The 14,224-nt window shown below is 39.8% G+C and overlaps 1 protein-coding gene across 1 annotated transcript in view; it reads right to left on the reverse strand.

Moving 5' to 3' along the window:
- The window catches only part of SLC18B1 (solute carrier family 18 member B1), a 204,047-nt gene that overhangs the window by 31,242 nt on the left and 158,581 nt on the right, over positions 1-14,224 (reverse strand). The gene's annotated exons all lie outside the window — the stretch shown is intronic.

Raw genomic sequence — 14,224 nt, forward strand, 5'->3', positions numbered from 1 at the left:
TCCAGAAGATAACCCTGGGAGACTATTTCTAGCGCCCAAGGATCCAGAACATCTCTTGCCCAAGCCTGAGCGAAGAGAGAGAGTCTGCCCCCCACCAGATCCGGTCCCGGATCGGGGGCCAATATTTCATGCTGTCTTGGTAACAGTGGCAGGTTTCTTGGCCTGCTTTCCCTTGTTCCAGCCTTGCATTGGTCTCCAAGCCGGCTTGGCCTGAGAAGTATTACCCTCTTGCTTAGAGGACGTAACACCTTGGGCTGGTCCGTTTTTACGAAAGGGACGAAAAGTAGGTCTATTTTTTGCCTTGAAGGGCCGATCCTGAGGAAGGGCGTGGCCCTTACCCCCAGTGATATCAGAGATAATCTCTTTCAAGTCAGGACCAAACCGCGTTTTCCCCTTGAAAGGAATGTTTAGTAGCTTGTTCTTGGAAGACGCATCAGCCGACCAAGATTTCAACCAAAGCGCTCTGCGCGCCACAATAGCAAACCCAGAGTTCTTAGCCGCTAACTTAGCCAATTGCAAAGAGGCGTCTAGAGTGAAAGAATTAGCCAATTTGAGAGCATTGATTCTGTCCATAATCTCCTCATAAGGAGGAGAGTCACTATCGAGCACCTTAAGCAGTTCATCAAACCAGAAATATGCGGCTGTAGTGACAGGGACAATGCATGAAATGGGTTGTAGAAGGTAACCCTGCTGAACAAACATCTTTTTAAGCAAACCTTCTAATTTTTTATCCATAGGATCTTTGAAAGCACAACTATCCTCTATGGGAATAGTGGTGCGTTTGTTTAAAGTAGAAACCGCTCCCTCGACCTTGGGGACTGACTGCCATAAGTCCTTTCTGGGGTCGACCATAGGAAACAATTTTTTAAATATGGGGGGAGGGACGAAAGGAATACCGGGCCTTTCCCATTCTTTATTAACAATGTCCGCCACCCGCTTGGGTATAGGAAAAGCTTCTGGGAGCCCCGGCACCTCTAGGAACTTGTCCATTTTACATAGTTTCTCTGGGATGACTAAATTTTCACAATCATCCAGAGTGGATAATACCTCCTTAAGCAAAATGCGGAGATGTTCCAATTTAAATTTAAATGTAATCACATCAGATTCAGCCTGCTGAGAAATGTTCCCTAAATCAGTAATTTCTCCCTCAGACAAAACCTCCCTGGCCCCCTCAGATTGGGTTAGGGGCCCTTCAGAGATATTAATATCAGCGTCGTCATGCTCTTCAGTAACTAAAACAGAGCAGCCACGCTTACGCTGACAAGGGTTCATTTTGGCTAAAATGTTTTTGACAGAATTATCCATTACAGCCGTTAATTGTTGCATAGTAAGGAGAATTGGCGCGCTAGATGTACTAGGGGCCTCCTGAGTGGGCAAGACTCGTGTAGACGAAGGAGGGAATGATGCAGTACCATGCTTACTCCCCTCACTTGAGGAATCATCTTGGGCATCATTGTCATTATCACATAAATCACATTTATTTAAATGAATAGGAATTCTGGCTTCCCCACATTCAGAACACAGTCTATCTGGTAGTTCAGACATGTTAAACAGGCATAAACTTGATCAGAAAGTACAAAAAAACGTTTTAAAATAAAACCGTTACTGTCACTTTAAATTTTAAACTGAACACACTTTATTACTGCAATTGCGAAAAAACATGAAGGAATTGTTCAAAATTCACCAAATTTTCACCACAGCGTCTTAAAGCCTTGAAAATATTGCACACCAATTTTGGAAGCTTTAACCCTTAAAATAACGGAACCGGAGCCGTTTTAAGCTTTAAACCCCTTTACAGTCCCTGGTATCTGCTTTGCTGAGACCCAACCAAACCCAAAGGGGAATACGATACCAAATGACGCCTTCAGAAGTCTTTTATAAGTATCAGAGCTCCTCTCACATGCGACTGCATGCCATGCCTCTCAAAAACAAGTGCGCAACACCGGCGCGAAAATGAGACTCTGCCTATGCTTTGGGAAAGCCCCTAAAGAATAAGGTGTCTAAAACAGTGCCTGCCGATATTATTAAATCAAAATACCCAGAATAAATGATTCCTCAAGGCTAAATAAGTGTTAATATCAATCGATTTAGCCCAAAAAAAGTCTACAGTTTAAATAAGCCCTTGTGAAGCCCTTATTTACAATCGTAATAAACATGGCTTACCGGATCCCATAGGGAAAATGACAGCTTCCAGCATTACATCGTCTTGTTAGAATGTGTCATACCTCAAGCAGCAAGAGACTGCAAACTGTTCCCCCAACTGAAGTTAATTGCTCTCAACAGTCCTGTGTGGAACAGCCATGGATTTTAGTTACGGTTGCTAAAATCATTTTCCTCATACAAACAGAATTCTTCATCTCTTTTCTGTTTCTGAGTAAATAGTACGTACCAGCACTATTTGAAAATAACAAACTCTTGATTGAATAATGAAAAACTACAGTTAAACACTAAAAAACTCTAAGCCATCTCCGTGGAGATGTTGCCTGTACAACGGCAAAGAGAATGACTGGGGTAGGCGGAGCCTAGGAGGGATCATGTGACCAGCTTTGCTGGGCTCTTTGCCATTTCCTGTTGGGGAAGAGAATATCCCACAAGTAAGGATGACGCCGTGGACCGGACACACCTATGTTGGAGAAAACTCATTAATATCAAAGCTGAATAGTTTTGGAAGTAGTTTTTAGTTTGTTTTTAGTTATAGCTATTTTAGGGGGATATCTGTGTGTGCAGGTGACTATTACTGTGCATAATTATTAGGCAACTTAACAAAAAACAAATATATACCCATTTCAATTATTTATTTTTACCAGTGAAACCAATATAACATCTCAACATTCACAAATATACATTTCTGACATTCAAAAACAAAACAAAAACAAATCAGTGACCAATATAGCCACTTTTCTTTGCAAGAACACTCAAAAGCCTGCCATCCATGGATTCTGTCAGTGTTTTGATCTGTTCACCATCAACATTGCGTGCAGCAGCAACCACAGCCTCCCAGACACTGTTCAGAGAGGTGTACTGTTTTCCCTCCTTGTAAATCTCACATTTGATGATGGACCACAGGTTCTCAATGGGGTTCAGATCAGGTGAACAAGGAGGCCATGTCATTAGATTTTCTTCTTTTATACCCTTTCTTGCCAGCCACGCTGTGGAGTACTTGGACGCGTGTGATGGAGCATTGTCCTGCATGAAAATCATGTTTTTCTTGAAGGATGCAGACTTCTTCCTGTACCACTACTTGAAGAAGGTGTCTTCCAGAAACTGGCAGTAGGACTGGGAGTTGAGCTTGACTCCATCCTCAACCCGAAAAGGCCCCACAAGCTCATCTTTGCTGATACCAGCCCAAACCAATACTCCACCTCCACCTTGCTGGCGTCTGAGTCGGACTGGAGCTCTCTGCCCTTTACCAATCCAGCCACGGGCCCATCCATCTGGCCCATCAAGACTCACTCTCATTTCATCAGTCCATAAAACCTTAGAAAAATCAGTCTTGAGATATTTCTTGGCCCAGTCTTGACGTTTCAGCTTGTGTGTCTTGTTCAGTGGTGGTCGTCTTTCAGCCTTTCTTACCTTGGCCATGTCTCTGAGTATTGCACACCTTGTGCTTTTGGGCACTCCAGTGATGTTGCAGCTCTGAAATATGGCCAAACTGGTGGCAAGTGGCATCTTGGCAGCTGCACGCTTGACTTTTCTCAGTTCATGGGCAGTTATTTTGCGACTTGGTTTTTCCACACGCTTCTTGCGACCCTGTTGACTATTTTGAATGAAACGCTTGATTGTTCGATGATCACGCTTCAGAAGCTTTGCAATTTTAAGAGTGCTGCATCCCTCTGCAAGATATCTCACTATTTTTGACTTTTCTGAGCCTGTCAAGTCCTTCTTTTGACCCATTTTGCCAAAGGAAAGGAAGTTGCCTAATAATTATGCACACCTGATATAGGGTGTTGATGTCATTAGACCACACCCCTTCTCATTACAGAGATGCACATCACCTAATATGCTTAATTGGTAGTAGGCTTTCGAGCCTATACAGCTTGGAGTAAGAAAACATGCATAAAGAGGATGATGTGGTCAAAATACTCATTTGCCTAATAATTCTGCACTCCCTGTACATACAAAAGCTGGAGATATAATCTCCACAAATTTACAACAAATACACTTAGCCTTGGTAGAACTGTTATCAGGCAGCAGGGTTCCAACAGTGGTTTCTGAGATAGGATCATATTTAGACATCTTGCAAATGTAAGAGACAAAACAACATATAAAGCAAAATTATCAATTTCCTTATATGGCAGTTTCAGGAATGGGAAAAAATGCAAACAGCATAGCCCTCTAACATAGAAAAAGGCAAGAGGCACATAGGAATGGGGTTTAAATAATGAAATTATTTGGCGCCAAGGAACTCGGCGTCAACTAAGACGCTGGAAATGACGAATTTGCGACATCGGACGTAACTTTGCACCAAAAAAAATGCAAGTCTAATTTTGCCCGCAAAATTTTAAACAGAAAACAGTCAATAGAAAAAAAAGACTATACCCCAGGAAAGAAAAAATATTTCCCTAAATATGCTTTTACCAAATATGAAACTGACAGTCTGCAAAAGGAAATATACATAAACCTGACTCATGGCAAATATAAGTACAATACATATATTTAGAACGTTATATTAATACATAAAGTGCCAAACCATAGCTGAGAGTGTCTTAAGTAATGAAAACATACTTACCAAAAGACACCCATCCACATATAGCAGATAGCCAAACCGGTACTGAAACAGTTATCAGTAGAGGTAATGGAATATGAGAGTATATCGTTGATCTGAATAAGGGAGGTAGGAGATGAATCTCTACAACCGATAACAGAGAACCTATGAAATAGATCTCCCATGAGGAAAACCATTGCATTCAATAGGTGATACTCCCTTCACAACCCTCTGACATTCGCTGTACTCTATGAGGAAACTGGCTTCAAAATGCTGAGAAGCGCATATCAAAGTAGAATCTAAGCACAAACTTACTTCACCACCTCCATAGGAGGCAAAGTTTGTAAAACTGAATTGTGGGTGTGGTGAGTGGTGTAATTATAGGCATGTTGAGGTTTGGGAAACGTTGCCCCTCCTGGTAGGATTGTATATCCCATACATCACTAGCTCGTGGACTCTTGCCAATTGCATAAAAGAAACAAGCTGCAGCACAGTTGGCAAGACCATAAAGCGGTTTCACAGGACAGTTTCCACTCAGAACAGGCCTCTCCATGGTCGACCAAAGAAGTTGAGTGCACGTGCTCAATGTTATATCCAGAGGATGTCTTTGGGAAATAGACGTATGAGTGCTGCCAGCATTGCTGCAGAGTTTGAAGGGGTGGGGGGTAAGCCTGTCAGTGCTCAGACGCCGCACACTGCATCAAATTGTTCTGCATGGCTGTTGTCACAGAAGGAAGCCTCTTCTAAAGATGATGCACAAGAAAGCCCACAAACAGTTTGCTGAAGACAAGCAGACTAAGGACATGGATTACTGGAACCTTGTCCTGTGGACCGATGAGACCAAGATAAACTTATTTGGTTCAGATGGTGTCAAGCGTGTGTGGTGACAACCAGGTGAGGAGTGCAAAGACAAGTGTGTCTTGCCTCTAGGCAAGCAAAGTGGTGGGAGTGTCATTGTCTGGGCCTGCATGGGTGCTGCACTGGGGGGCTACAGTTCATTGAGGGAACCATGAATGCCAACATGTACTGTGACATACTGAAGCATAGCATGATTCCCTCCCTTCGGAGACTGGGCCGCAGGGCAGTATTCCAACATGGCGACCACTGCCTTGCTAAAGAAGCTGAGGGTAAAGGTGATGGACTGGCCAAGCATGTCTCCAGACCTAAACCCTATTGAGAATCTGTGGGGTATCCTCAAACGGAAGGTGGGGGAGCATAAGGTCTCTAACATCCACCAGCTCCGTGATGTTGTCATGGACAGGTGGAAGAGGACTCCAGTGGCAACCTGTGAAGCTCTGGTGAACTCCATGCCCATGATGGTTAAGGCAGTGCTGGAAAATAATGGTGGCCACACATAATATTGACACTTTGGGGCATATGTATCAAGCTCCGTATGGAGCTTGATGCCCCGTGTGTCTGGCGAGTCATCAGACTTGCCAGAAACAGCAGTTATGAAGCAGTGGTCACAAAGACCGCTGCTCCATAACCTGTCCGCCTGCTCTGAGCAGGCGGACAGACATCGCCGGAAATCAACCCGATCGAGTATGATCGAGTTGATTGACACCCCCCTGCTGGTGGCCTATTGGCCGCGAGTCTGCAGGGGGCGGCGTTGCACCAGCAGCTCTTGTGAGCTGCTGGTGCAATGCTGAATAAGGCAAGCGTATTGCTCGCCGTATTCAGCTAAGTCTGGCAGACCTGATCCGCAGTGTCGGATCAGGTCGGCCAGACCTTGATAACTATGGGCCTGTGGGTCCAATTTGGACATTTCCACTTAGCCAGATTCATATAGACCAATATCCTTGCTCAACATAGACTATTGGATTTTAGCATCAATAGTAACGGAGATACTTAAGAAAGTCTTAGGTAGTATTATACACCCGAATCAGGTGGGCTTCTTGAATGGCAGGAGCTTATTAGTAAATATCCAAAAAGCTTGTATTATTATGGAACTGTGAGGGCATCTGTAAATGTCAGTGGATAATACATATCTATATAATAAGATAAAATCAGTATGCAATTGATCAAATATTAAGTTTGAGCATGCTTAATGCCATTTGCTGAATACATTCTGTATATTGCAAATCTGAGGTTCAGACATGAGATACCTTGCTAATTACATCAGGATTCAGCTGAAACCTTTCCTCCCCTCCCCACTCAGTATGCTAAATTATACAATTGTTCAATCACAAACAGCCCTTTTGAAGATTCTCACCATTTATTTCTGATCTGAGAGAAGCATATGCCAACAGACATGATGTCTGAGAATTTCTTCTGAAGCTTAAACAGTTCAGAAAACCAGTTTTAGCTGAAGAAATGACTAAATATCACCAAGGTGTTAAATTGTCCCTGCTGTGTTGAATCCACGAATTATAGATGAAAATTTTGCTAAGCAGAAACATATATTGCATTGTAGCTGTTAAATTCATTTTAAAATATAACTGGGATAATTTCCAATACAGTATAAAAATGTACAACTCCATGGATCTGAGAAATGCATTTCAGTTTTGTAATACATTTAATGGATAACATATTATTATATTTTTCAGACATCCAATAAGTACATATGTGGTTTGTGTTTTAAATAGTGTCATGTGTTTTACACTCTCAGCAAGAAATATGCAGATATGAAATATTTATATGGAATAGTAGTAAATATGAAACCACATGTTTGCTGATCTCACGGTATGTATGTGATATTAAGATGATCGATGACTGACTGGCTGACTATCCGCTGAATTTTTTACTGATAATTTTGCTGCTTTGGAACACTGTCACTATAAGAAAAACTGGGCTACCTTTTATTATCCATATAGCAATACCCTTATTCATATGAGGTGAAACAAGAAGTTCTGGAAGCTGAAATATCGATTTGGTTATTTTTGGTAAATGTAAATATGCGATTGATAACTATATAAATAATATTTAAATCAAAGGTATTTGGTAACTATAACTAGATTGCAGTTAGTAATTTTAAAAGGGCATAATTAGTATTTTAAGCTTGTGTTTCATAGTCCTGTGTAGTCTTAACTAGTCATTATTGCTAAGTTATTTATTTACTAGACAAGGTTTTGTAAAGATATAGTTATATGATTTGTAAAGAATATTGTAACAGTTTAAGCTTGTATAGTTTGATTCATAATCTGGTTTTCTATAAATATAATTCAATGTGTTTATAAATTTAACTAATAAAAATAATTTAGGAATTTATATTAATTTTAATTGTTTTGTATATGCATTTTATTGGGGGTTTGTTTTAAAGATTAAAGATTGTTTAAAATGATTAAATATATTGTATTATAACCCGGCAATATAATGACATATTATTTGGAGACACTGCTGAAGATATTATTAATATTTATCACATTGATTAATATATTTGTAGTAAATAGAGATTATAAAAAAAATATTATTAAAATAATTTTTGATTTTTTTTTTCTAATTTTTCATATTTCAAAACAATTAATTTTTCATATTTGAAAATTATTAATATATATATATATATATATATATATATATATATATATATATATATATATATATTTTTTTTTTTATCTTCTTTGGTCAAAATTGTATTAGTGTTTTTATTTAACTAAATACTTAGCCAATATAATAATGTCTGTTACTAGAAGTGAATCAATAAATTCTATACATAGTGTTGAAATATGTTCCCCAAAATCGCCCGTTAGTCAGGCAGAAACGCTTAAAACAGAAGCTATTTCTCACCTTAAAAATAAATGAAATATTAAGGGAGATTTAGGCGCTTACATTAAGATGCTGAAGACTAAGGCCAAAAATATTGCAGATAATATATGGTGTAGAAAAAGCTAAATATTTAAAGGGCTGTTAAAATTAGGCCAACCTCAAAAGCGGGGAAAACGCAATGAAATATTTTTCAAAACTTGGGGCCTGCTCCTCTATGTGAACGATGAAATGTACAATAAAATAGAAGTACAAAATTCACAATTGGAGCGACTGAGGGGTGAAAATTATTCATTAAGGTTAGATGACGAAGAGGCAGAACAAATCCAGGATAAAATTGATGAGTTTGCCCAAAACATGGCCACCTTACAAAAAAAATAACCAGAATTTAGTAGCTCAGATAGAAGATTTGCATAAGGAACTTGCACAAAGCCAGAGAGAATTAAGTGGTTTAAAAAGGCTGTATCGTCATAATGAAAACCCCTCTATTAGCAATAAGGATAATGCAGATAATTATAACTCCCTTAAAGAATACATCAGAAATTAATCACAGAACTTTAGGGAAGAATTTAAACACAGGTCACTGATTGGCTCAGAGATAAACTTCCCACATAGACAATCACCTCATGTTTTAAATTCAGAGCCAGCTACCCAAATAGCCCACATAGTACTAATGTAAGTAAGGGGTCTCCCCATAGTGAATAAAGGGCAGATAGGGGGTGCTCCAGCCCCAAAAATAAGGGGCCTAGGAAAGCCCAAGATACGCCTAATAAGGTATATGACACCCCTAAAATAATTACTTTCTTAAGGGATGCAGTACATAAGTTTTCCAACAAGGGAACCAATTCTATAATGACCACTTAGAGACTTATGAAAATGCTTTATCCATTATGAATGTTACTAGTGAGCAGTCAAAAATTTAATTTTTGCCTTGGGTATTTGAGGTTAAACATCACAAATTATTTGCTTCACTAAAGGATATGAATATTTATTCCTTTAGTGAAACGAAAAATCAGTGCAGAAAAGAATTTGGGCAATATCGCACTAAAACTGCTGCGAAAATAGCTGTAAACAGTTTGAAATGGGGAGCGAATCAAAGCCCAATTAAATTCCTTTCTGTACTAAAAAGTGCATACAGTATGGCCGAAGACTACCCCATATTTGAAAGCTCAGAATTTGTAAATTTATTCTTCGAAGCATTGCCCGCGCACATCAAAATTAATTTAGCTAGAGATTTTGATGAGCACTGCTCATTGGACTGTATCAAAGAGAGTACAAAATTATACTCTATTCAGCAGTCCGGTAAACAGGGGGTTAAAAAGGAACCATGGCCCAGACCCAAAATTGTGGCAATTGTGGTGTCCCCTAGCCCCCTCAATTTGGAGTCTAACAAGAAAACCTATACAGAGGTGGCCCGAGAAAACAGGCCATCCCCACAAAGTTTTAACTCTACCCATCCCCCAACGCGGGCTGAAGTGCAGAAAGACTATACTCAAAATGGGGGGCATACCCAGGTAAATAATTATCCCCAAAGAGATGAAAACCCACAAGGTTATCGGTATCCCTGTAAAGGTAAATACCAAAAGTGGCGAAAATACTCTCAGGGTAACCAGACACCCCAAGTAAATAGTGCTCCCCAAAATACTAACTCTGAACAAGTTGAACCCCAAAGACAACCACGTCAAAATAGGAACAATAGCTCTGATACTGAGGGATCCCAAGGATCCAGGAATCAATACCCTTGGACATCAAAAAATCGGTCCATGGGTAAAGATAGCTTGTCCATTCAAGTGGGCCAACTCAGCACACAAGTTAGTCAATTATGTACACTATTTACTAATATTTGTCAAGCTTTTATGGCTCAGCAAGCTAACAATCCTTTTTTAGGGGTACAGTCAGTGCCCAGCAGTCAGTGCCCAGTGCAACCTCAGCCTGAAAGCTCTAACAAATCTCTTCCCTTGCAGTATTCTCTTAACCTTATTTACACAGATGCAGTACAAAGGAACCCAGCCAGCCATATTATAGAAGAGGGGACTGGTAAGAATGAGAGTTCTTCTGCATCAGGTAACATGGTGAATACAGGTAACACGTGGCGAAGCCCACAATTGTGTAATCACGCCAATATTATGTGTGAAATGGTAGAAACTGCAGGGAGATATTATGTATTAGCTGAGCTCCAGGATTCAGTCTCCATCTCTATAATGGGATTAATTGATACTGGGTCTCAAACAACTATTTTATCTCACAGGTACTACACACAGCTAAATGAACTAACACCACACAAACCTAAAATAAAAGAATTTGATGGTTCACTAATAGGTGTTGAAGGTGACTCTCTAAAAGTCTACGGTACTGCATGGTTAAAATTTAAACTGGGTAACAGGGTAATAAGACACCCTGTCATTATAGTGGATCTGCCAACTGATCGTTTAACTATTGGTAGTGATTACCTGAAGCGATTAAGCACCATAATTGATTGCATAAATAATGTAATTTGGTCACAAGTAAAAAGGTGTATTAATTATGAGTGATCCGGTATATCTCGCACCCAACATAACTGTCGTGTGGTGGAAGAGAAGCCAGGTGCTGTGGAGATTCATTTTAGGAATGATTTTATACCTGAAATCACTATCCTACAAATAGATGATCAGACTCCTTAAAGTGACCCTGATAGTAATACTTTTAAAATTTCACCTGGAAAGAGAGCAAATATTTCCTTAGACGGCGATGTATTAACCATATCTCTCCACAAGGGGGATCATAAAATCCCTAAAGGGGGAGAACACACTCAATACCTCGCAGAAATTGAAAGAGTTAAGGATGATCTATTTATCCCTACGCAAGTGCATGACCTTGGTAAAACCAAATATGCTAAATTGAACTTAAAACAGGAAGCTAGTTATATAAGTGAAGGCTTATTAGTGCAGAAAGCTGAAACTAAAGTGATTTAATTTCTTTCTCTCCAAGATCTCTTGGTCCATGACCTGGACGACAAGTGTGAAAGCTATAACATCCCAGCTAAGTGTTTATTATCTATATCCATAGAACATAAATCAGCAAAGCACCTGTTTTTTGTTTTAAATACCCTCCATAATCAAATATACGTTGGCAATGATCTTTTACATAAATATGCCATACAAATAGATTTGATTAACACTTGCCTCTGGAGCAGGTAAAAGGGGGACCCTGAAGTATTTCAGGATGAAAATGCAGCCCTGAAATCAAACCAGCAAATGCCATATGCTGTGAATATGCAGGCGTCTAACGATGTTATAATCCCTGCTGGGGCTGACAGATTCCTCTTACCCTTACAGGTAAAAAGAGGTCAGAAAATAAAAACTTCTGAAACTCTAATTTTCATCTCCCATAGAATGTAAAATCTGGGTATAACAATGACCCATACTCCTATAGCAAATATTGGAACTATTCCAATACATGTTATTGTGCATAACATGACCCCCCCGGATATAACCTTATCCAAGGGAACTACCATAGGATATGCACTGGAATCAAGTTATTAAACTTTTGGATTCCAAAATAATATAATTGGGCTAATACCTGAAGGATATTTAACTGAAGAATAATTAATAGAACAAACCTTTGCATCTATGCCAGAGGGACTATTTACAATTCAGTCTATTTATCCCTTCAGCTCAGAAGAAAGCATCTGTAAAATTGAAGAAGCCTCTCTAGTATTTGATCAGCCGATCTAACAGCAAGAATACCCCAATACCCAGAATCATGGGGGCAATGTAAACTATAACCAAGGGAATCTCACCTCTAGGTTGGAAGAAGCTTATGAGATAGGACAGCCTGAAATCTTTCCAGGATTTCAGCAAATATTCGAAGAGCAAATATCTTTAGCTAATGGCAGTTCCAGTGATGATGAACGCCTACAGCTACGAGAACTCCTGATGGAGTACAAGGATATTTTTGCTAGGGATTCTTATGAATGTGGGACTACATACTTGCACATTGCAAGAATCCAAACAGATCCCAATGCACCACCTGTCTTTGTTAAACAATACAGACTTCCTTTAGCCTCATATTATTCTCTTGCAGAAATCATATGGAACTTGGAAGAAAGAGGTATTATCAGACAGGTGCACAGCTCTTATAACAATCCTATTCTAGGTGTTCTCAAGCCCAATGGAAAATGGCGTTTGTGTGCTGACTTAAGACAGCTAAACAAACGAGTGTACATGTCTGGCTGGCCCGTGCCATATATTGACCAGTGCCTAGCACAGATGCAAGGATCTAAAATATTCACTGTCATTGATTGTGCACAGGGATATTGAACCATAAAGGTACATGAAGAGGACCAGTATAAGCTTGCATTCTCGTTCCAAAAGGTCCAGTATTCATTCCAAAGACTCCCGTTTGGATACATAAATTCAGGACATGAATTTGCTGTATTCATGCATAAGGCTATGCCTGATGCACTGGAAAGGGGGACCTTATCTTATGTTAATGATGTTTTAATCAAAAGCACAGACTTTGAAAAACACATCACAGAGCTTAAACACGTCCTCATCCAACTTAAAAGGGCAGGTGTCAAACTATCCCTACAAAAAGCTCAATGGTGCCGCACTCGTGTAAACTTCTTAGGACATGAAGTTACTTCTGAATAAAAAGGTGTAAGCTATAATAAATTCTAAAAACCCAAGTAACAAAGGAATTGAGATCATTCCTGGGTATGACAAATTATTCTCGAAAATCTATTGATAATTATGCAGAATTAGCTAAACCACTGTTACTTCTTCTAAAGGACGACGTAAAATTGCACTGGAGTGAGACTCAAGAGACAGACATCAAGGAGCTGAAGAGAAAACTCACTCAAGCACCTTGCTTAGCGTACCCTGAAGGTGGTACACCTTTCTACTTAGAAACAGGTTACACAGATATAATCATGAGTGCTGCTTTATACCAAAAGCATGATAATTTAAGCAAAGTTATTGCTTATGTGAGCAAAACTCTATCCCCAGTAGAAATAAAATTTAGCGATTGCGAAAAAGCCCTCTTATCTACTGTATGGGCTCTACAACTGGAAGTAATTTTGCAACGTCTCTGGTCTGTAAGAAATATCTTCATGTATACGGAATCTATTATCGTGCCCAGGAATTTCACTCTGGTACTGGGAACCAGAGAACTCTTTCCTAAGTTTATCTTCCATCTATGAGATTAAAAAAGAAGAAGAAGAGCTCACAAATGGTCTTCTGCCAGCCGGCAGGACGAAGCTTGGACCATAAAGTCGTCCAAATAAGGTGCTACTGCAATACCTCTGGATCTCGCCACCGCGAGCAGAGCCCCCAGAACCTTTGTAAAGACTCTTGGAGCAGTAGCCAGACCAAAGGGAAGAGCTACAAACTGGAAGTGCTGATCCAGAAAAGCAAATCTTAAGAACTTGAAGTGATCCTTGTGTATTAGCACATGAAGGAAAGCATCCTTCAAGTCTATCGTGGTCATGAACTGTCCCTCTTGAATTAAGGGCAGAATAGACCTTATCGTCTCCATCTTGAACGATGGCACAGACAGAAACTTGTTTAAGCACTTTAGGTCTAGAATTCGGCAAAACGTACCCTCCTTCTTTGGGACCACAAAAAGGTTTGAGTAGTATCCCAGACCTCTCTCTGCTAGAGGTACTGGTACAATGACTCCTAGGGAGGAGAGATCCCTCACACAACCTAGAAAGGCATCTCATTTTTCTGGTCTTGAAGACAGGTTTGATAAGAGGAATCTGCCCCTGGTTGGATAAGATCTAAAACCTATCCTGTAACCCTGGGCAATGACCTCCAGAACCCCAGCCAAGCCTCCACAAAG

Source organism: Bombina bombina, chromosome 4 (assembly GCF_027579735.1).
Source record: "Bombina bombina isolate aBomBom1 chromosome 4, aBomBom1.pri, whole genome shotgun sequence".
NCBI lineage: Eukaryota > Metazoa > Chordata > Amphibia > Anura > Bombinatoridae > Bombina > Bombina bombina.